Source organism: Oryx dammah, unplaced genomic scaffold, assembly GCF_014754425.2.
Source record: "Oryx dammah isolate SB20612 unplaced genomic scaffold, SCBI_Odam_1.1 HiC_scaffold_20, whole genome shotgun sequence".
Classification (NCBI taxonomy): Eukaryota; Metazoa; Chordata; class Mammalia; order Artiodactyla; family Bovidae; genus Oryx; species Oryx dammah.
In genome coordinates, this window is record NW_024070204.1 from 70,466,826 (window position 1) to 70,489,409 (window position 22,584).

The 22,584-nt window shown below is 44.7% G+C and overlaps 1 protein-coding gene across 1 annotated transcript in view; it reads left to right on the forward strand.

Moving 5' to 3' along the window:
* SLIT3 (slit guidance ligand 3) overlaps positions 1–22,584 on the forward strand; it is a 729,977-nt gene that overhangs the window by 486,887 nt on the left and 220,506 nt on the right. The window lies entirely within an intron of this gene.

The following is a 22,584-nucleotide window of genomic DNA, read 5'->3' on the forward strand; positions in this document are numbered from 1 at the left end:
AGAAAATGCTTTTCATGCTGAGTGCCTCAACGTAGTAAGTGTTCAGCAAATGGGAGCCTTGGTGATGCTGAAGATCGTGATGGTGAAGATCTCACTGTTATTAAATAGGATCTTATGAGGGAGCATCAGGCCTTAATGTGCCAGGATCCTGGGGTAACATAGCCAGACCTACTGCACTAGGCGCTTGGGGCTTTTCTTCATTTTTTATTTTGAAATAAATATTGATTCATAGGAAGTTTCAAAAGTAGTAGAGCAGTCTGTATACCCTTTCTGCACTCCTATGTGTCTGTGTCCACACATGTGCGCATGGGCAGGTCTATGTCATTTTAGGATTCCCTTGCCTGTTACTGCAATTGATGCAGAACTGTTCCATCACCCTGCTTTTGAACTTGCCAAATGACTTTTGTCGCTTCTTGCCTGGCCCCTACTGTTTACCGCTAATCATGGCTCCTGGGCCCTTCCTTCACCAGGAGTGTGCCTTTGGAATTTTCTGCCTGCCCTCCTGAGCCCATGTGCTCAGAACCTGAGTTTGGAGAGGGGCACAGAGGGGGCGTTTCTGCCCACTGCCCTCCTTCACAGGCTTGTCTCCAACTTGAAAAGTCTTGAAGGAGATTTTTTTTTAAAAAACTACTGTAGCTCTGACGTTTCCCTATAAGGACTGCAGGGACTTTGGTGTGCCAGGAAGCTGATGATGGCTTCCAAATACAGGCTGTCTGCCTCTCCTTTGCTGAGAACTGAACAGAAAGCTTTAGGTGTTTAACATGCAAAGCACACCAGAGGGCTCAGGCTTCTGGGATGAAGGGGGCAAGGGCCAGAGAGGACTGTGCAAGGGGCTCCGGGTAGGAGGCTGCCAACTGCTTCCTCTGCCCAGCAGCAGAGAAGGGCCGGGAAGAGCAGACAAAGACTGCGAAGACTGTGACTCAAGACGGAGCACAAAAGAGGTGGTGTTGAACAGCGTCCCAGAAAAGCAGGAAAGGGTCAGCTCCCTAAATTTCCCAGATCAGTGAGAAAACTGAGGACCAGAGAACAGTGACTAACTCGAGGTCAACCATCCTCCTGATTGTTGAGCCCCCAATTACCATCTTACATACAGAAAGGGATATATCTATCCTGTGTCATGGCTGTACTTTTAAATGAGCCAGTTAATAAAAAGTGAATCATGGTGATGGATAAGCAGGACTGTGTAACTACTAACTACATTTCTGAGTCTCAGGAAAGTGATTCATTCTTAGAGTCATCCTCAATAGTCGCTGGGGTTTGAGGGTTTATTGCTGCTGTTTCCCTGTACTGTCTCCAATTTCACAGATCAAGAACTAGGGACAGGGCCTCCTTCTCCACCTGGATGTGTATCCTGAACAGCAAGGACCTAGGGGAATAGGGGAGGCGAATAAACTCACTGCTTAAAGGATGGGTTAATCAACAAAGCGCAAGAGGTTGAGTACTTCAATGCTTCTGATCAGTCAGCATGCTTTTGGGGACCAGGACCTCTAAGGCCCAGAAGCATTAGTCATGGCCTCAGGTGACTCGTGGTGTAACTGAGGACAAGTGTGCATCTGAGAGGAAGTCAAGAGTTTTAACAGCCCACGGGAAAATGAGCTGACCAGTGGCCATGCGTTACGAAGGACTGTCAGAGCTCGAAGAAGAACACTAGCTTTAGGCAGTGTCACCTAAAAGATAGAGCCGTGACTCTGGTTATCTGCTAGACATGTGCCTGATACCCAGCTGTTCCCCGTACTGACTCTGTGACCCCAAGGTACAGCACTTGACACTCTGAGCCTAGATTTCTGCACTGTGAGAGGAGGATGAGAATTGTACTTCATCTCCAGGGCTTTTGTGAAGTCAATGGAATAACACTTTTGAATAATACAGTACTATGTTTGGCACTCGGAAGGTGCTTAGAAAGTTGTAGCTAATGTTACTGCTGTCTTCTGCTGTTGTTGTCATTGTGAAGATTTTCACTGAGCCCAGACAGAGTGAGATGGAATTCACAGAGCCAACAGGCAGACGGTGTGTGCAGAGTGGGGAGGCAAGCCTATACTAGGTGCCTGTCAAGGGACACAAGCTGAGCCATCTTGTGAGAGTGGGGGGATCATGAGCCAGAGTCACAGGTGATCAGGTCAGAAAGAGCTCTGTAGTGAGGTTATAATTGTAAAGACTTGCGCTGAGCCTGGAATCCTGATTGGAATGCACAGAGTGAACGGGCAAATATTGTGTGCAGAGTAGGGAGATTATGCGCCGGAATGATAGGTGAGCAGGTCAGAAAGAGAGGTGGGGGCCAGGTGGTGGTGAGCCCTGCCTGCAAGGAGCATGCACTTCAGCTAGGTACTGAGAGGGTGGATAGCTTCCGACCTGAAAAAGGTCATGATGGAAACATTCACTCCTGTAGAGGAACCTAGGACAGGAGAAGGTGGAAGAAGGAAAGGGGACGTGGAGATGAGGCTGTGGTCCAACATGGGGGATCAGGGTCACAGGCAGGAGTGAAAGGAGGAGTCCCACAGTAAGATGCCAGGGAGAACCAAGGCAGCAGAGCTGGCAATCGGTGAGTTATTAGACTGAGGAAAAGAAGAGGAAAAGGGTGCATTCCATGTTTAGATGACACAGAGAATGATGGCGAGTTCTCATTGTCTTCATCCATGCAGCCTCGGATGTTTTCTGAGCTCCTACTAAATGCCAGTTCTAGGGGAAAACGCAGGAAGTAAGATATGTACCTGTGAGCTCTGCCTTCTTGGAGCTCCCATTCCACAGAGATTGAGAGATCAGGAGGAAGATCGAGGCTGGAAGATGCTGAATTGAGTGTAAAGTAATGTCAAATCTTCCGCAGGGTGGCTGGAGCATCTTTTGCGCATTAGGAAGCTGGTGAACTTGACCTCCCTCTTCCTGCCGGTTCTCTGACTTTGGTCTGGGGTCACAGCTGCATCTCTGGTTTAACTCAGAGGGTGTAAAACTCAATCATCTTCTAGCATTTAGAGAAAATGAAGTGGAGGTAACTAGAGGCATGGGGTTTCCCAGGTGGCACAGTGGTAAAGAATCTGCCTGCCGGTGCAGGAGACACGGCTTCCATCTCTGAGTCGGGAGGATTCCCTGGAGAAATAGCAACCCACTCCAGTATTCTTGCCTGGGAAATCCCATGGACAGAGAAGCCTGGCAGGCTACAGTTCACGGGGTCACAAAGAGTTGGACCTGACTGAACACTCACGCATGCAGGCACGCAATTGAAGATATAGGACCCAAGCTGTGGAGCAAGGCCAAGAAGGAAGCGTCTGAATAAAGGTTGGTGGCTGTAGCTGTACATTTAAATATGCGTCACTACATGTGAAATAGGAGTCAGTTTGTAAAAATTGTTTGTATAAAACCTGTTAAGGGAACACCATACTCCAGCCATACCTCAGTCACCCAGCTGTAGATTGTCTGTCTTGTGAGTGACAAAGAGCGAATTTTAAACCTCAGGAATGTATACCCGTGCCATCGATCTGAGAACCACCTGCCAGGGAACAGAATAGTCTTCTACTATTACTTAAGCAAAATAGGAGTTGATAAATTATTGCAGTATCAGGCTGTCGATTCTTGATACTATTAAGAGGAGAAAATCAAGGATTGGCTATTTGTGGTTTATGATTTTGTAGTCTTGATGTGGATTTTCTTCACTTGTCCTGACATTCCCTTTCAAGAAGGAAGAGACTGTGTTACCCCCATTTTCCAGATGACAAAACTGAGTTTCTATTAGTGTGTTGCATTTAATTTAGTACAAGTCAGCAGACCCCACTGGGCCTAGGCCTCTGCACTTAGTACTCACCCACACATCTTCTGGACTCAGTCCATGGACATTTCTGTCTAGCCAGCTTGCTCCCCACTCAGCCCCACCAGCAGAAGGAAGACGGAAAGTAACCCACGGGGCTACTGGCAAGCAGAGGCCTGATTCATTGTCAGAGCTGAAAGGACCATGGGAATGTTTGAACCTGGTGGGGATGAGGAGGCCCCGGTGTCATGCTGGTGCTGGGGGGATTTAGTGCCCTGCCCCCACCCAGGAAGCAGAAGGAAGCCTGGATTTGCTTCCTGCTTCTCTGGAGAAAAGAAAGAATGTGATTAGCTGGGGATATGCCTCTATGCAATTACTCAAAGCTGGTTTTATGGGCTGATCCTGCTACAGTGCCTGCCTGGGAGAGGGCAGATTCTCTATTTAAAGAGAGACAATGGTTCTCATTAGTTGTCTATTTTATACATAGTATCAATAGTGTATCTATGTCAATCCCAGCTTCTCAATTCCTCCCATCCTCCCCTTCCCCCTTGGTATCCATAGGTTTGTTCTCTATGCCTGTGTCTCTATTTCTGCCTTGTAAATAAGATCATCAGGGGCTTCCCTGGTGGCTTAGACAGTAAAGAATCTGCCTGCAATGGGAGAGACCTGGGTTCAGTCCCTGGGATGGAAAAATCCCCTGGAGGAAGGAACAGCTACCCACTGCAGTGTTCTGGCCTGGAGAATTCCATGGACAGAGGAACCTGGCAGGCTCCAGCCCATGGAGTTGCAGACAGTCAGACATGACAGAGCAGCTGACACTTTCACTTTGATACCAAGATAACCAATGAGAACCTGCCGTATAGCATGGGGGACACTACTCGGTGCTCTGATGACTTAAGTGTGGAGGAGATTGAAGTAAGAGGGGCTATATGTATACGTATAGCTGATTCGCCTTGCTGCACAGTAGAAACTAACACAATACCATTATAAAACAACTGTGTGCATGCGCTCAGTTGCTTCAAAAGCTCCAATAAAAAGTTTTAAAAAATAGTAATAAAATTTTAAAAGTAGAATCTTCATCTTTAACACACAAAAATAAATAGAGAGAGACAGTAAGATGGCTAGATTGCTCTGGCAAAAGAGGCATTCAGGCATACCGACCTGTAGATAGACCAATATTTGACATGCCAGTGTTCCCTGCCTTCAATATGCAAATACCATGCTAGGGATCAGTGAAGACCCAGAGGGGGAAAAGAGGGGAGAAAGAGAGAAGAGAGAGAGAGAATCGTAAGACATAGAAATAAGGGGGGAAATGAATTGGAACAAAAAGAGAAATGACAAGCCACAATCCAACAAAGCGTAATAAGAAAAAGACAAAACCAGTACAGATTGTTTTTAAAAATGTCCCCTTGCTCTATCTTTCTCAGCAGTTATGTTTTCCTCTGTTTTTCAGTTTCTATTTGCGAGGACTCTGTAGGACATGCATTCCAGAAGGGAAAATCAATAACCCCTGTCTCTGCCAGCTAGCAGAATTTGGAATTGACGCTTTCAAAACAAAGCTGGGCAGGCGGCCTTTGTGTTTCCTAGTTAGTCTGAGTTGCTGCACTGCCTGAGTCTGCCCTCCCGCTTCCTGAGATTAATGAGGGCTGTCTCTGCCCCATGAGCAGGCAGTAATCTTGTGTGAGGGTGAGGGAGGGGCGGGGGCCGCCCATTGGTTGGTGGCATCTCTGTCTGCTCATCTCAGCTCAGTTCACTCATCGCTTCCCCTGGCACAGAATTCATGCTGTTGGCCGTGGGCCCTCTCTCGCTCATCTGGGGCTTCTCACGCACACCCTGAGCTTCTTTCTGCACTGGACCTTTGCACTTGCTGCTCCCTATATGTGGGAGGCTAAACCCTCAGAACTCCACACAGTCGCCTCCTTCAGATGGTTTAGGTCTAAGCTCAGACACCGTACCTCCTAGCGTGGCCTTACTTTACCCGTCTGGAGCAGCTCTCCAGCCCTCACTGCCCTTCCTCTCCAGCCTACTACCCAGTTATATTTACTAAGAGCATGCATTGCCCTCTGAAATGGCCCTGTTCATCTATTTGTCACCCTGTCTCTGATGTCAGACACAATGAACACGTGCACACAGGAACCTGCCCATCTCAGTCACTGTGGAATCCCCAGTGTCTAAACAGCTCATAGCAGAGAAAAAGATTGACTAAAAATATGTCAAATGAGTGTATTTGTTCTTTCATTTTTCAAGTATTTGCAGTTGGCCTACTACATATAAGAAATCATGTACAATTGTTGAAATAATATGAAAATAATATGATAGAAAGAGAACTCACAGGGTGATGAGGAGGCACACTAGCAAATCAGTGGGTTCAGGACAGGGGCCAGGACTCTGTTGGAGGTAAGAACAAAGAAGTGGGAAGCAAACCTGATTCTGGCTTCACTCAGGAATTGACATGGGTTGGGTCTTGAAGGATGAGTAGGAGTTTACCCAGGGGAAGGGGATTCTAGGCCGAAGGAACAGCATATGAAAAATTACCCACCTGTGCAAAGGGACAGAAGTGTGTGAAGGAGAAAGAGTTGAGTTTTGTCAGAGACTCATGGCTGATGCACAGTGAGCAAGAGGAACAGTGGAGAGAGATGAGGATAGCAGGGTGGGGAGGTGGAATATGGAGAAGTGGGGGTCAGGGAGGACCTTGAGTGCCTGATCAGTATGGCAACAGCAAAAGGGGAGCCACTGAAAAGGTTTTAGCAGATGAGCAGCATAAACAGATTTTTATTTCAAAAAGACAGCTCTGATGTCGGTGGGGAAGGTGAATCACTGAGAAGCAGAGACTGAAGTCAGGCTGGCCAGTGGGGAGACTTGTTGAAAGCTTCTGGTCCTGAATTAAGCAGGCAGAGTGGACCTATAGAGGCAGCAGCAAACCGCAGAGAGCAGTGGGAGGAAGCTGGCAGGCCCAGGGGGCGGCCTGGACAGTGAACCAAGGGCCTGTCACCAGGGCTCAGTGGGTGGAGACAGAGGACAGGACCAGTACCCGCCTCTCCCGATGAAAGCCTGTTGCCTCTTGGAAGGGAGAGCTGGGAAAATCTGCTCACAGGTGGCAAGCAGATGCCGATGCGCCACCTTCGCCAGCTGCAGCGGGCTTGCTAGCCTCTCCTCCTTTGCATTCCTGGCTGTGCGTGTGAGGTTCAGAGGTGCTGCTGGAGGAAGTTGGACTGCACCCCAGGATGCTCAGTGCTACCCAAATAAGCTGTCTAAAGAAAAGAATCCCAGCAGCCCGCCTGCCTGCCTCCTCCCTCTCTTTCCTCCTCCCTCCCCTCCCTTACTCCTTCGTCCCCTCCCTCCTTCTTTCTTACAGCTCTTCCATTTTTCCCTTCCTCCTTCCACAAACCATCATGGAGCCCTTACCCTCACCAGATCCAAAGCAAGTCCTGGAAAGAAAAAGATGAGTAAGCACAGCCCCTGGTTTTGAGACGTACCATCACAGAAGGAGACCAACAGGTGCACAAAGAGTGACTACAATATGATACATTCTCCCCGAGAGCACTGTGCTCCCTCTGCGCCCAGCCCCAACAGTGTAAGTGCTCAATAAATACCAGTTGATTTATTAAAGTAAATCCTCTGAACCGAGGCCAATAGTAAAATAAACTGGCAAATTAGACTCCTTTAGTCTGGAGAAGATATGATACAGTTATCCAAAGTGTATCAAATCTTCTCCAGACTGCTGCTGCTGCTGCTGCTGCTGCTAAGTCACTTCAGTCCTGTCCAACTCTGTGTGACCCCATAGATGGCAGCCCACCAGGCTCCCCCATCCCTGGGGTTCTCCAGGCTAAAGGAGTCTAATTTGCCAGTTTATTTAAGATATGATACAGTGTTATCCAAAGGCGAGCTTCCCTGATAGCTCAGTTGTTAAAGAATCCTCCTGCAATGCTGGAGACCTCGTTTCAATTCCTGGGTCAGGAAGATCCACTTAGAGAAGGGATAGGCTACCCATTTCAGTATTCTTGGGCTTCCCTTGTGGCTCAGCAGGTAAATAATCCGCCTGTAATGCAGGAGACCTGGGTTCAATCCCTGGGTTGAGAAGATCCCCTGGAGAAGGGAAAGGCTACCCACTCCAGTGTTCTGGCCTGGAGAATTCCATGGACTGTAGAGTCCATGGGGTTGCAAAGAGTTGGACACAACTGAGCGACTTTCAGTTTCACTTTATACATAAGCAAGGTGGTGGTAAGTGCCACTTCCCAGCAGTTGTGTCTAGAACTGGAAGTTCTACAGGTAACACACAGAATCCCTTCTAGGCCAAGATTACACCATTTTATAGATTGTGTTAGAGGTTCTCTATTGGGCCTTAGATATTTCACATAACCCTCCACCCTAAGTTCTAACTCCCTTCTGAGTCGTCTTTCTGCTCCAACAGCCTGCAAGCTATGCAGAGGTTGAAGCAGAATCTATCTTACCCACTGTTTTATTTGAGTTAGTTTCATGCCTGGTTCATAGTAGATGCTCAATAAACAATGAGTAAGTGGGTGACTTTCAGAACAAAGAGATGTCAACACTTAGAGGACTGCTAAAACCCTGAGTGAAAGAGCATGACTATATCTTGGAACAAAGAAGGATAAAAGCAAAGCTGCAAGAATCAGCCCAGAGAAGCCTTCTTTTTTTTTTTTTTTCAGGATAATAGAGACTCTTATTCCGGATCCAGCACTAAAATTTCTCATCTGGGACATTTTTATTTGTAGGCAAAATTCTTTTTTAAAAAATCATCACAGATATTTAACTTCTCTGAGCACTAAATGCACAGCAAACAAGGGGTTTACAACAAGCATGCGAACCAGAGTCACATCTTTTCCTGCAGGCTGGCAAGAAAGCGCAGGGATTCTGAGCCCCTCTGAGCAGGGCTGAGCAGTCCTATGAGGCATTCACTGTTGGACTGAGCTTTTGCCTGGAGACTTGTAGATCCAAAAGGAAACGAAAGGGTCTTAAGAAGAGGGAAGATGATTATTACAGTGGCGACCACACTTTGAGACTCTAGTACCTATTGCTGTTCTGATTCTTTACCTCATTTGGAGTCAATGTAGTAGAGTGATTAAAAGTATGAGTTGTGTAGCACAGGGAACTCTATCAGTGTTATGTGGCAGCCTGGATGCGAGGGGAGTTTGGGGGAGAAAGCATACATGTATTGGTATGACCGATTCCCTTCCCCTGAAACTGTCACAACATTGTTCTCAACTATATCCCAATACAAAATAAAAAGTCAAAAAAAAGGTATGAGTTATGGAGTCAGACTTGATATTTGTGTTTAATTCTCGATTTGCTGCTATGATTTATGTGACTTTGAACAGGTAACTTATGTTTCTGAGCCTCAGTCTCACAATCTAAAATGGGGAAAATACCAGTGAGGTGTAAAGCAGGGAAACTCTGTGTCTTAAATATGTGAACACTACTACTTTGTGGTTTGCCCAAAGCCTTCACTGGTATTTTCTTGTTTAATTAATGCAACAGCCCAACCAGATCATTAGGAAAAGTTTTATTAGCTTCTAGATATAGGTGGGGAAGTTGAGGCTCAAAGAAATTCAGAAACTCTCTGAAGGCAACCAGGCTAGTCTGTGGCAAATCTAGGACAAGTCTGAAGTGTTTTTGAGGAGTTAGCTAGGAAAAGCTGTGAGATTTGACAAGCACAGGGTGACGGCTTGTAGGAAGCAGCAGGCGCAGTTCAGTGGGGAGCCTTGGAAGAGCATTGGTGGTCTCCAGCACCAGCCAAGACCCCAGGCAGGAGCAAGCTGTGATGGTCACCATTGGGAAAATATTTCTGAGAAGACCATTGAGATTGTCTAAAAGTATGAGTTCTTTTTTTTTTTTTTAATTAGTAGAAAACAATTTATTTTTGAAGAGCAGTTTTAGGTTCATGGAAGAAGTGAGTGGGAAGTAGAGTTCCCACGTGCCCCCTGCCTGCCCCTCACACAGTCTCTCCTGTTAATAACACCTTGCATTAGTGTGATACATTTGCCACGGTTGCTGAACCAATACTGAACGTTTCACTAAGAGCCGTATTTCACCTTAGGGCTCACTTAGGGGGTCTGAGCAAATGTGTAATGACTGGTGTCCCCCATGGTAGCGACACACAGAAGAGTTTCACTGCCCTGGAGATTCCCTCCCCTTCCTGTTCTGCCAAGCAGAGAAGGGTGAGCTGTGAAATGTACAGGTAAATCCCTTCACCTTTTATAGCCCTTCACAATAGCTTATGTTTATTCGGTTTTTCAGAGTCAACAACATGAATCATCTCTTTCTCTTCTGGAGAGGAGGTAGGGACACCTTGCAAGTTTAAGTGCCATAGAGCCAACCAGCAGGAAAAGTCTCCTAGCCTAACGCAGGAAGGTGACAGTTTCTTCTCCTTCAGAGAAGATCTGTGATTCAGAGAACCTGCCCATGCCTGAGTCTCAGGATAAACCACATCAACTCTGAGAATGTTTAGGTGGTCAAGTGCTCAGGTTCCTGAATTAGACTGCCTGGAGTCAAACAAACTTGAACTTTTATCACCTATGTGATCTTAAGCAAATTATCTCTTTCTTAGCCTCAGTTTCCCCGTACGTTAAGTGGAAATAATATTGCTCTCATCATGGTGTTGCTGTGAAGATTAATAGTACTTCTGCCCTTATTCCATCTCTGAGAGTTAATTTGGCTGAGATTATCATAGCATCTAACAGACTAAATCTTCCCTCCCTAGCTAATTACATGGGACTTCCCTGGTGGCTCAGATGGTAAAGAATCTGCCTGCAATGCAGGAGACTCGGGTTCAATTCTTGGGTCTGGAAGATCTCCTGGGAAAGGGACTGGCAACCCACTCCAGTGTTCTTGCCTGGAGAATTCCATGGACAGAGGAGCCTACATACCCAGAAACAAAGCTCATGTTTATGATATTCTGCTCCCAAAGTAACCCTAACTCTTAAAATTTTAACTTCATCACACCTTCTCTTCTTTCTTCCAGTGGGGCTGCCTTGTTCTGGTTTATGGCTTGTAATAAACCAGGAACAAGACAGTTCAGATAAAAAGATGTATCTTCCTCACCCCATTCTCCCCCCTGCCCCCAGTCCCCATCAAGAGCCCAGGAAGTCTGGGGTTGGTCACAGCTCTGCTGTTAACTGCTGCCTATTAGGCTGAATAATGACCCCCCACCAACCACAAAGGTGCACATCGCATTCCGTGAACTATGTGGCCATGTACCCTATCAGCAAAACGGACTTTGCAGATGTGATGAAATTAAGGATGTTGAGGTAGACAGATTATCCCGGATTATTTCAATTTGTTCTTTAGTCACTAGGCTGTGTCCAGCTCTTTGTGTCCCCATGGGCTGCAGCACACCAGGCTTCTTTGTCCTCTACTATCCCCCTGAGTTTGCTCAAATTCATGTCCATTGAGTCGGTCATTGTCATCTAACCATCTCATCCTCAGCAGCCCCCTTCTCCTTTTGGCTTCAGTCTTTCCCAGCATCAGGGTCTTTTCCGCTGAGTCAGCTCTTCAGCAGGTTCTTTAAAAGAAGGAAGACATGCGCAGGAAGCAGAGGGAGAAGAGACCATGTGGGGAAAAGAATGTGAAGTGAAAGCCGCTCAGTCGTGTCTGACTCCTTGCGACCCCATGGGCTATTCAGTCCATGGAATTCTCCAGGCCAGAACACTGGAGTGGGTAGCCTTTCCCTTCTCCAGGGGATCTTCCCAACCCAGGGATCGAACCCAGGTCTCCCGCACTGCAGGCGGATTCTTTACCAACTGAGCTAGAAAGGAAGCCCACGTAATCCCACAAGCCCTGCAAGGAATGTGGACCCACCTAGTAATCCTGGAGGGTGCAAGGAAACAGACTGTCCCCTAAAGCCTCCAGGAGGAAGATAGCCTTGCTTACGCCTCGACACGTGCCCAGTGGAACTGATCTAGGACTTCTGACCTCCAGAATGCGAAGAAAATATGTTTGTTTTGCTTGTTGTAAACCTCTAAATTTGGGGTGATTTGTTCTGGCAGCAATAGGAAACCAATACCAACACTGCCCTCAGGGCGCCACTTAACCTCTTGGTCTCAGTTTTCACATTTGTTAAAATAAGTCATTGACACATTATGATCAGTGGATTTCTTATAGAGCCCTCACCATGTACTGAGAAACTCTAGTGCTCCAAGAGCCCACAAATAAAAAGTAGTTTTCCAATAATGATAAGGTTTTAAATTGTCTCTTTTAGACAGTAAGGTTCATAAGGAGACTTTGGTGGAATGAAGAGTCCTATTTTTTTTTAAATTAAAAAAGGCTTAAAAAATCACTGGGGCTAGACAGTCTTTTTAGGTCAGATTGTTTAGTGTGATGATTCTTTAAGACCACCTTCTATCAGAGAGCAGCAAAGCTTTATTGTTATCAAGACAGAACTCAGGAGCAGAGTCAAGAAGCCAGGCTTTGGTGAGGGACAGCAGAAAAGAGGAGTCAGATTGACAGCGGGTCTTGATGCCCAGAATTTGGATATTAAGGTTGAGGTCTGGGCTGGGCTCACCTTCAGAGAAAAGGAAAAGAGGAAGTTAGATGTTGACTGAGAGATATTTTCTGGAATGAGGCTGAGGAGCTCTAGAATCTTTCCAACATCCTTAGGGCTGGTTAGCGATCTCTGCAGCAGGTCTGAGTTCAACCAACTTTCCTGCACCATCTGGCGTTCTGCTCACTGCACCAGATGATGCTTTGCGTCTCAAGGAAATGGCTGGTTCAGGAAAGGGAGCTCTTACTGACTCAGTGGAGAAGACTTGTCAGCCACAGTGCTCAAAAATTATTTGTTGGAGGTTGTTTGTGCAGGGTGTGGGCCCTGGTATTCAGAGCCTGAGATACCTTGACACTGCTTGCAGTTCAAGTGCTCTTCTATAGGAGCTGATGTTTCAGAGTGCCTTGTCCTGAAGCTGACAAATCCATATGCACAGCGCCTGCCATGCCTGGGTAAAGCACTCGGTTGCCTGCCACTGGCATTCTGCTCTGTAAATGGACAGTATGTTACAATGTGTCCATTTAAAACGACAGCTATTATTTGCCATTGTAACACCCTCCTTTAAATCTCTCCGTAACCAGTCTCCAGGCACAATGGGCAAACCTAAATTCTTCTAAATGCCAATGACTGGCTCTCAAGTAGTAAGTCTGCCAGGAAAACTACCTTAGCCAGACAAGGAAGTTACAGTGAGTAAGTCTGGGTTTCCACGGTGCATGGTCCAGGAGCAGTTCTGGAATTTTATAGCTAATTAGCATTTTATTATGGAAGTTTGAACTTCTTTTTCTGCTCTTAGAGGCAATAGCATTTCTTGGGGACAGTCATGGAGCATTTGTTCTGAAATCCCTCTAAAGCCCAGACTACCCAAAATGCTCCTATGTACCCCTGAACCTCTGTCCCCACACCCAGAATAAACAAAGGCTTTCTCAAGAAAGAAGGAGTAATTCTACACAGATGCACATTCTTCTTAGTGGGTAATAAGTTCTTATAGAGCCCTGACCATGTACCAGATACCATCATGCTGGAGCGGTCTGACAAAACATTGTCCACTGGAGAAAGGAACGGCAAACCACTTCAGTATTCTTGCCTTGAGAACCCCATGAACAGTATAAAAAGGCAAAAAGATAGGACGCTGAAAGATGAACTCCCCACGTTGGTAGGTGCCCAATATGCTACTGGAGATCAGTGGAGAAATAATTCCAGAAAGAATGAGGGGATGGGGCCAAGGCAAAAACAACACCCAATTGTGGATGTGACTGGTGATGGAAGCAAGGTCCGGTGCTGTAAAGAGCAATATTGCATAGGAACCTGGAATGTCAGGTCCATGAATCAAGGCAAATTGGAAGTGGTCAAACAGGAGATGGCAAGAGTGAATGTCGATATTTTAGGAATCAGCAAACTCAGATGGACTGGAATAGGTGAATTTAACTCAGATGACAATTATGTCTACTACTGTGGGCAAGAATCCATTAGAAGAAATGGAGTAGCAATCATAGTCAATGAAAGGGTCCCGAAATGCGGTACTTGGCTGCAATGTCAAAAACGACAGAATGATCTCTGTTCGTTTGCAAGGCAAACCATTCAATATCACAGTAATCCAAGTCTATGCCCCTACCAGTAATGCCAAAGAAGCTAAAGTTGACCAGTTCTATGAAGACCTACAAGAACTTCTAGAAATAACACCCAAAAAAGATGCCTTTTCATTAGAGGAGACTGGAATGCAAAAGTAGGAAGTAAAGAAACACTTGGAGTAACAGGCAAATTTGTCCTTGGAATACGGAATGAAGCAGGGCAAAGGCTAATAGAGTTTTGCCAGGAGAACACACTGGTCATAGCAAACACCCTCTTCCAACAACACAAGAGAAGACTCTACACATGGACATCACCAGATGGTCAACAGTGAAATCAGACTGATTATATTCTTTGCAGCCAAAGATGGAGCAGCTCTATAAAGTCAACAAAAACAAGACCGGGAGCTGACTGTGGCTCAGATCATGAACACCTTATTACCAAATTCAGACTTAAATTGAAGAAAGTAGGGAAAACCACTAGACCATTCAGGTATGACCTAAATCAAATCCCTTATGATTATACAGTGGAAGTGAGAAATAGATTTAAGGGACTAGATCTGATACACAGAGTGCCTGATGAACTTTGGACAGAGGTTCGTAACATTGTATAGGAGACAGGAATCAAGACCATCCCCAAGAAAAAGAAATGGAAAAAAGCAAAATGGCTGTCTGAGAAGGCCTTACAAATAGCTGTGAAAAGAAGAGAAGTGAAAAGCAAAGGAGAAAAGGAAAGATATACCCATTTGAATGCAGAGTTCCAGAGAATAGCAAGGAGAGATAAGAAAGCTTTCCTCAATGATCAGTGCAAAGAAATAGAAACAATAGAATGGGAAAGACTAAAGATCTCTTCAAGAAAATTAGAGATACCAAGGGAACATTTCATGCAAAGATGGGCTCAATAAAGGACAGAAACGGTATCGACCTAACAGAAGCAGAAGATATTTAGAAGAAGTGGCAGAAACACAGAAGAACTGTACAAAAAAGATCTTCATGACCAAGATAATCACAATGGTGTGATCACTCATCTAGAGCCAGACATCCTGGAATGCAAAGTCAAGTGGGCCTTAGGAAGCATCACTATGAACAAAGCTAGTGGAGGTGATGGCATTCCAGTTGAGCTATTTCAAATCCTGAAAGATGATGCTGTGAAAGTGCTGCACTCAATATGCCAGCAAATTTGGAAAACTCAGCAGTGGCCACAGGACTGGAAAAGGTCAGTTTTCATTCCAATTCCAAAGAAAGGCAATGCCAAAGAATGCTCAAACTTCTGCACAATTGCACTCATCTCACACATTGGTAAATAATGCTCAAAATTCTCCAAGCCAGGCTTCAACAATATGTGAATCGTGAACTTCCAGATGTTCAAGATGGTTTTAGAAAAGGCAGAGGAACCAGAGATCAAATTGCCAACATCTGCTGGACCATCGGAAAAGCAAGAGAGTTCCAGAAACACATTTATGCTTTATTGACTATACCAAAGGCTTTGACTGTGTGGATCACAGCAACCTGTGGAAAATTCTTCAAGAGACAGGAATACCAGACCACCTGACCTTCCTCTTGAGAAACCTATATGCAGGTCAGGAAGCAACAGTTAGAACTGCACATGGAACAACAGACTGGTTCCAAATAGGAAAAAGAGTGTGTCAAGGCTGTATATTGTCACCCTGCTTATTTAACTTAAAAGCAGAGTGCATCATGAGAAACGCTGGGCTGGATGAAGCACAAGCTGGAATCAAGATTGCTGGGAGAAATATCAGTAACCTCAGATATGCAGATGACACCACCCTTATGGCCGAAAGTGAAGAACTAAAGAATCTTGATGAAAGTGAAAGAGGAGAGTGAAAAAGTTGGCTTAAAGCTCAACATTCAGAAAACGAAGATCATGGCATCTGGTCCCATCACGTCATGGGAAATAGATGGGGAAACAGTGGAAACAGTGACAGACTTTATTTTGGGGTTTCCAAAATCACTGCAGGTGGTGACTGCAGCCATGAAATTAAAAGACACTGCTTGGAAGAAAAGCTATGACCAACCGAGACAGCATATTAAAAAGCAGAGACTTTACTTTGCCAACAAAGGTCTGTCTAGTCAAAGCTATGGTTTTTCCAGCAGTCATGTATGGATGTGTGAGTTGGACTCTAAGAAAGCTGAGGGCTGAAAAATTGATGCTTTTGAACTGTGGTGTTGGAGAAGACTCTTGAGAGTCCCTTGGACTGCAAGGAGATCAAACCAGTCAATCCTAAAGGAGATCAGTCCTGAGTGTTCATTGGAAGGACTGATGCTGAAGCTGAAACTCCAATACTTTGGCCACCTGATTTGAAGAGCTGACTCATTTGAAAAGACCCTGATTCTGGGAAAGATTGAAGGTGGGAGGAGAAGGGGACGACACAGGATGAGATGGGTGGATGGCATCACCAACCTAATGGAGATGAGTTTGAGTAAACTCCGGGAGTTGGTGATGGACAGGGAGGCCTGGCGTGCTGCAGTCCATGGGGTTGCAAAGAGTCGGACACGACTGAGCGACTGAACTGAACTGATCTGATCCCGTTTAAGCCTTATGATGATATGATCACCATCACCAGCTCACAGATGACGAACCTGAGGCACAGGGAAGGCCTTTAGCCACAGTCACATGCTGACAGTAAGTGGCTGAGCTGGGATTTGAACCCAGAGAGTTTAAATCTAGATCCTGTAACCACTATGCAATACTGACTAAAAGCTTAGAGTAGCATTTCATGAAGATCAAAAGCTGTGGCCCAAATCCCATATCCAGATAGATGACATTTCCTCTTTGTGTGCATTTTTTTGAAAAATCTGTATTTCCAGCTCCTCTGGAAAAATCGTGTAATACTCAGCCCTGTCTGACAGCAATAGACTGGAGCTGAATGGCAGCTCCGCTCTTCCCTGTGCCATGTACCCTCCTGTCCCAGCAGGCCTGCTTCACTAGTCCTAATTACTAGCTTCCAGAGGATCCCATTGCTGGGTAGAGCCATCTTCAAGTAAGAGTTAGCAACCCACCTCTTACCCTGGAAAGATCCCAGTCTCTGGTACAACAGCTGGAGTTTCTTCTTTGTGCTTTGCTGGTTGGGCACTGCTGCTGTTCCCTGCGCCTCCATCCCCTTCTCAATCAAATGAAGATGATTAACCCTTAATCAAGTCATACATTTTAAAAATATTTATTTGTTTGTGTCAAATCTTAGTTGTGGCATGCAGGATCTTCGATCTTTGTTGTAGTATCCACAGTCTTTAGCCGTAGTGTGTGGAATCTGGTTTCCTGGCTGCGGATCAAACCAGGGACCCTTGCCTTGGGAGCAGAGTCTTAGCAACTAGCCCACCAGGCACACACTTTCTTGTAAAAGTTGAATGAGATTATGAGGGGAAAGGATTTAAGGTAGAGCATGGCAGAAAGCAGATGCTTAGTACGTATTAATATTCTGAACCCTAACCCCCGCACATCTTTCCACTTTCATGGATGCAGAGAGATTATTTCACAGTTGTGCTATTGGCCTGCAGGGTTGGAAGGGAAGGGAGGGTTTGGAGGGTGTGATTTGATGGGCTTGGGGATTTTCTCTGATCCAATGTATTGAAGATAAAATCCTTCAATAAGGGATTATAAACTTAGACCCCATGAGTTGACAAAGGACAGTTGAATGCAGCCTGAGTTCTGTGTAAGGAGCAGCAGGAGGTGGTGGGAACCTGCTCCCTGGAGAACGTGGGCTTCGTCTAAGCTGGTTCTCTCCAGTGGATGCACAGAGGCCCAAAATTAACAATTGTTTTTCATATTTCTGAAAGAAGCAAGAATTTTAGATTTCTGTGTGAAATCATCTGATTCTGGAATGTTGGCATCTAAAAACAAAATCTTCTCTAAACACTGAGCGTCCACACTGAGCAGGGCAGAGCACACCACCCGTGGGTCAGACTCAAACCACAGGCTAAATTCCGGCCCCCAACCAGTGAACTGGCCACAGGACTGGAAGCAAGCAGAAGGTTTTGGCGGTTTGACCTGAAGCCCCGTGTTTTAATAATCTAATCCTTGCTAATGTGCTGGCAGGTTATGGGGCCGTAATTTCTCAAACCAGTTAAAATCCACCTGTCTTCAAGGGCCCTGAAAGAAGGACTCTGGTGGTCGCTAAAGAGGGACAAATGTGGGAGCATAAACTCCTGACACCATATTGCATGGGCTATTGCTCATTGTGCTAAGCAGGGCCCTGACTCTGAACTTGAATTTCCCCTTCAGCCACCTCCCATCATGTTTTGAGGCCAAACCCTGCACTCTGCCAGGAAGTGGGTTTGCTGCATCAGGACATCTCCCTGGCCCGTTCCTGAAGTGAATGCCTTTGCTCTGCTTCTTTCAAAGTCACACCCCAGCGGTCATCTTCACTGAAGCATCCCAAAGCCTCCAAATCTCCTGGGACCAGCGCATTCTTTAGCTTGAGTCATGGTTATTTATTTAGATAGACTGTTTACTCAATTCACGCACATCTGTCTGGATGCCCCTTCCATCTCCCGTGCCATCTTGACCCTGTCATTGATCCTGTGTTCTTTGAGAAATGACCAGAGCTCACAAATCCTGTAGTCCCTTTCCTTCCTCTAGTGCTGACCCACCCTGGATTGTCTCTCCTTTTGTTTTTAAGTAATCATTGTAAGGTAATACTCATGTTGTTTCAATATAGCCATGTGCAACGTTTCTAAGCGTGGTTTGAAAACCACCTGCTTCCAAATCTCCTGACCTTATTAAGAAAGCAGATTCCTGAGCCCTAATAATGGCCGAGTGAGTCAGTTTGCAGTCAAGGCCCAAGAATCTAAATTTTTAATTCACTCTTCAACTAATTCAGTATGTATGAGAGCCGCTGACATGCTGAATAAAGTTCTGCACTGAAGTAAAAGAAATCTGGGTTTGAGTCCCAGCTCTCCTTGCTGTCCTGAGCAAGTGGTTAACTTCTCAAGCTTGTTTCATTTTTCATGGAGACTACAGGTAGTACTGGAATCAGGCAATGTTTGTAAAGTAGTGGGGGTTTCCTTGGTGGCTCAGATAGTAAAGAATCTGCCTGCAATGTGGGAGACCCAGGTTCGATCCCTGGGTCAGGAAGATCCCCTGGAGAAGGCAATGGCAATCCATTCTAGTATTCTTGCCTGGAAAATTCCATGGATAGAAGACCCTGGCAGCTACAGTCCATCGGGTTGCAAAGAATCATATATGACTGATTGAATGAACACTTTCACACTTGTAAAGTAGTGAGCACACAGAGCAAGCACTTAAAATGTTAATTATTATCTCATTGAATTATCATAACAACCCAATGGGATTCATGGGGATATCCTTTTTTCAAAGATGAACAAATGTACACTCAGCAAGGTTGGGTAGGTAGTTTGCCAAGATCACACAGCATTGCTGAAATTTGAACCTATGTTAATATGACTCAGACTGTTAACTATTCTTAAAACAGCTGTGGGAAATCCATCCAAATTAAAATGACGGTTAGAAGCCTATGGAGGATTAACAGAAGGGGGGAACCTACCCACACATGAGGCTAGGCACGCCTCTGTTGTGATGTCGGACTTTCTTTTTGTGCCTTGAGGATGAGAGAGGCCGGGATTGTGACGTGTTTTGACTCCCTTTGTGTCCAATCCCTCAGCCTTTGTTGTCCTTAATTTGCCAATGCATTGGAAGGCTGTGGTTGGAGTTTCCATATCCTGAGGGCGCATTGGAGTGTTCACTGGAGGACCTGTGCCTCCTCTGGAGCAAAGCCAGAGAATAAAGCCTCCGTTTCAGTTCCTTTGAGGCTTTCGTTTCCCCAGATAATGGAGGGTGCAGGGTCTCTGGTTTTCTCTGGAGCCTTTTTCAGTTTCTCGCTATGAACGTCCTACCAGCTGTGGAGAAGTCTGCCCAGCTTTTGGTTTCTGCTGACTGTGCTGCACTGTGAAACCTGACCCCGGTGGGCAGTGCGAGGGCTGCCATCTGCCTGAGGCCAGTTTAGTCCACACATCTTGTAGGGAGAAGGAGAAAATCATCTCAAACAGGACATGTTGAAATTTGTGGTGCTTCCTCAAGCTTGGTTACTCTGCCAGGATGATTTTTCACCTGATGCTGGGCTGGGTGGGAAGGTGAAATTGACTACTTATTTCTGTTTGAGATGAGGAATTAAACTAGGAAAGAATCCAGCCAATATATCATAAAGTTTTCTTTAATCAATTACCAAGACATATATGTCCCCATTTAATTAAAAAAATAAAATAGAAGGTACATTTTTAAAAGTGTGATTATAGTTTTATATATGTATATATTTGCATGGGAAGTAAAGTCAGAAGGACATAAATTAAGAGGCTATTTTATCTAAGTATAATCTGCCTACCATAAAATGCACCCATTTTAGACTATCATCAAAAAGAGCACAAATAACAAATGTTGGTGGGGATGTGGAGAAAAGGGAACCCTCCTAAACTGTTGGTGGGAATGTAAATTCATGCAGCCAGCATGGAAAACAGTATGGAGGTTTCTCAAAAAGCTAAGAACGGAACTACCATATGACCCAGCAATTGTGCTCCTGGGTATATATCCCAAAAACAAAGATGCTGATTTGAAAAGATACAGGCACCTCAGTGTTCATACCAGCATTGTTTACAATTGCCAGGATATGGAAGAAACCTAAGTGTCCATCAACAGATGAATGGGTCAAGATGTGGACTCTCTGTGTGTGTATATAGACTGCCTAGGTGGCACTAGTGGTAAAGAGCCCCTCCAGGTAGTCGGGAGATGCAAGAGATGTGTGTTCAATTCCTGGGTCAGGAAGGTCCCTGGAGGAGGGCGTGGCAGCCCACTCCAGGCTTCTTGCCCTCCAGTATTCATACACTATGTATATATGTGTGTATATATATATATACAATGTGTGTAGGTATACATACACAATGGAATACTATTCAGCCATAAAAAGAATGAAAATCTTCCATTTGCATGGATGGATGTGGGAGGCATTATGCTGAGTGAAGTGACTCAGAAAAGGATAAGTATTGTATGATTTCACTTGTATATGGAATCTAAAAGGTACAGCAAACTAGGGAATGTGACCAAAAAGAAGCAGACTGGCAGAGAACAAACCGGTGGTTTCCAATGGGGAGACGGGGCGGGGGGGGGGCAATGTAGGGGCGGAAGAGTGATAAGTGTAAACTTTTGGGTGTAAGATAGGCTCAAGGATATGTCGTACAACAAGGGGAATATAGCAAATATATTGTAATAACTGCAAATGAAAAGTAACCTTTAAAAGTTTACAAAAATGTTTTAATACAATCAACTATGCATCAATTAAAAAAATACTAACAAAAGATACGCCCATTTAAGCTCTACAGCTCAGCGCGTTTCTGTAAGTACACTGTGATGTGATCAGCACTCAAAGTGTGCTTTGTGTCTGTAGCCTCAACTCCCTCCCCCGCCTCAGACTTAGCAACCGCTGGTTTGTTTTCTATCTTTCTGTGTAGTTTCATCATATAAATGGCCTCACACAGTGTGCTGTGTATCCAGCTTCTCTCACTCAGCATAATCCTCTGAAATTCATCTTGTGTTGTCTATCAGTTTTGATTACTAAGTAATACTCCGCTGTGTGGATACATGACAGTACATTTCTCCATTCCCCTGTTGTTGGGCACTTGGATTGTTTCCAAGTTTTGGTTATTGTGAACCAAGATGCATGGACATTCACTTACATTTTCATTTCTCTTGACTATATGCCTGAATGGTTTTATTTTTTTAGCTTTGTCTGCTTTTTAATATTTCTACAATGAACATTACTTAAAAGTGACAGCAACAAAGACCAGAGTAGAGAAAACCTGCCCTGCTTGCATTGTTTTAGGAAGCTCACATAAGGTGGTAGAGAAAGCCTTAATCAATGTATTTTAGCCATGACCATTTAATGCCAGGCCTGTGCATCCAACTTCTTCCCAGGAAATTTAGATATGATTAAAGAGATTCTCTGAGTGCTTGGTAAGAGTTCATAGGACACTGAACTGGCAAAGGTGTGGGGTAGTATTTTACACTGATGATGAGAGTGTCACTTGGTATAATCCCCCCAACAAGCAATCTGACAGCAGCGATCAAAATTGAAAATACACATACTCCTCAATCCATCTGTTTGAATTTCATGAATTTATTTTAAAGGTAAACTTATGCAAGTCCCCAAAAGATTTATAGGTCAATTCATTTGTATAGGAAATGTCTCAGGAGCCACCTAAAAACCTTTTAGTAGGACTCTAGTTAAATAAATCATAGTGTGTCATTCACTGGACTATTGAAGGGTAGTTAAGAGCAATGAGACTGATTTTTTAATTGATGTAATCATTCCTTTATTAATTGACCAAAACTTTTAGTGCTTCCCAAAGGGCCAGACATATGATAAACCATGATGAAAAGAATATTTTAAAAAGAATATATATATATATATGTGTGTGTGGGTATGTATGTATTTGTATAAAATTGAATCACTTTGCTATATAGCAGTAATTAACATAACACTGTAAATCAACTATATTTTAATTTTAAAAAATTTAATTAATAAAGAGCCAAACAGAATGATGGGTGCTGTCATAGGAAAGAGTCACACTTTTATTTGGTACACGAAATGTCTTAATTTTTAATATTTAAACAGCTTAATTGTCTAGCCAGCTAGGATGCTTCCAGCTAGAAGGAGCTGAACACTAAAAAATTAAACACAAAAAATTAAAAACTTGGAAAAGAATTGGAAAAAGAATATGTATATTCTCGGCTCAAACCACAGTGGCATTTATTGGCTCAC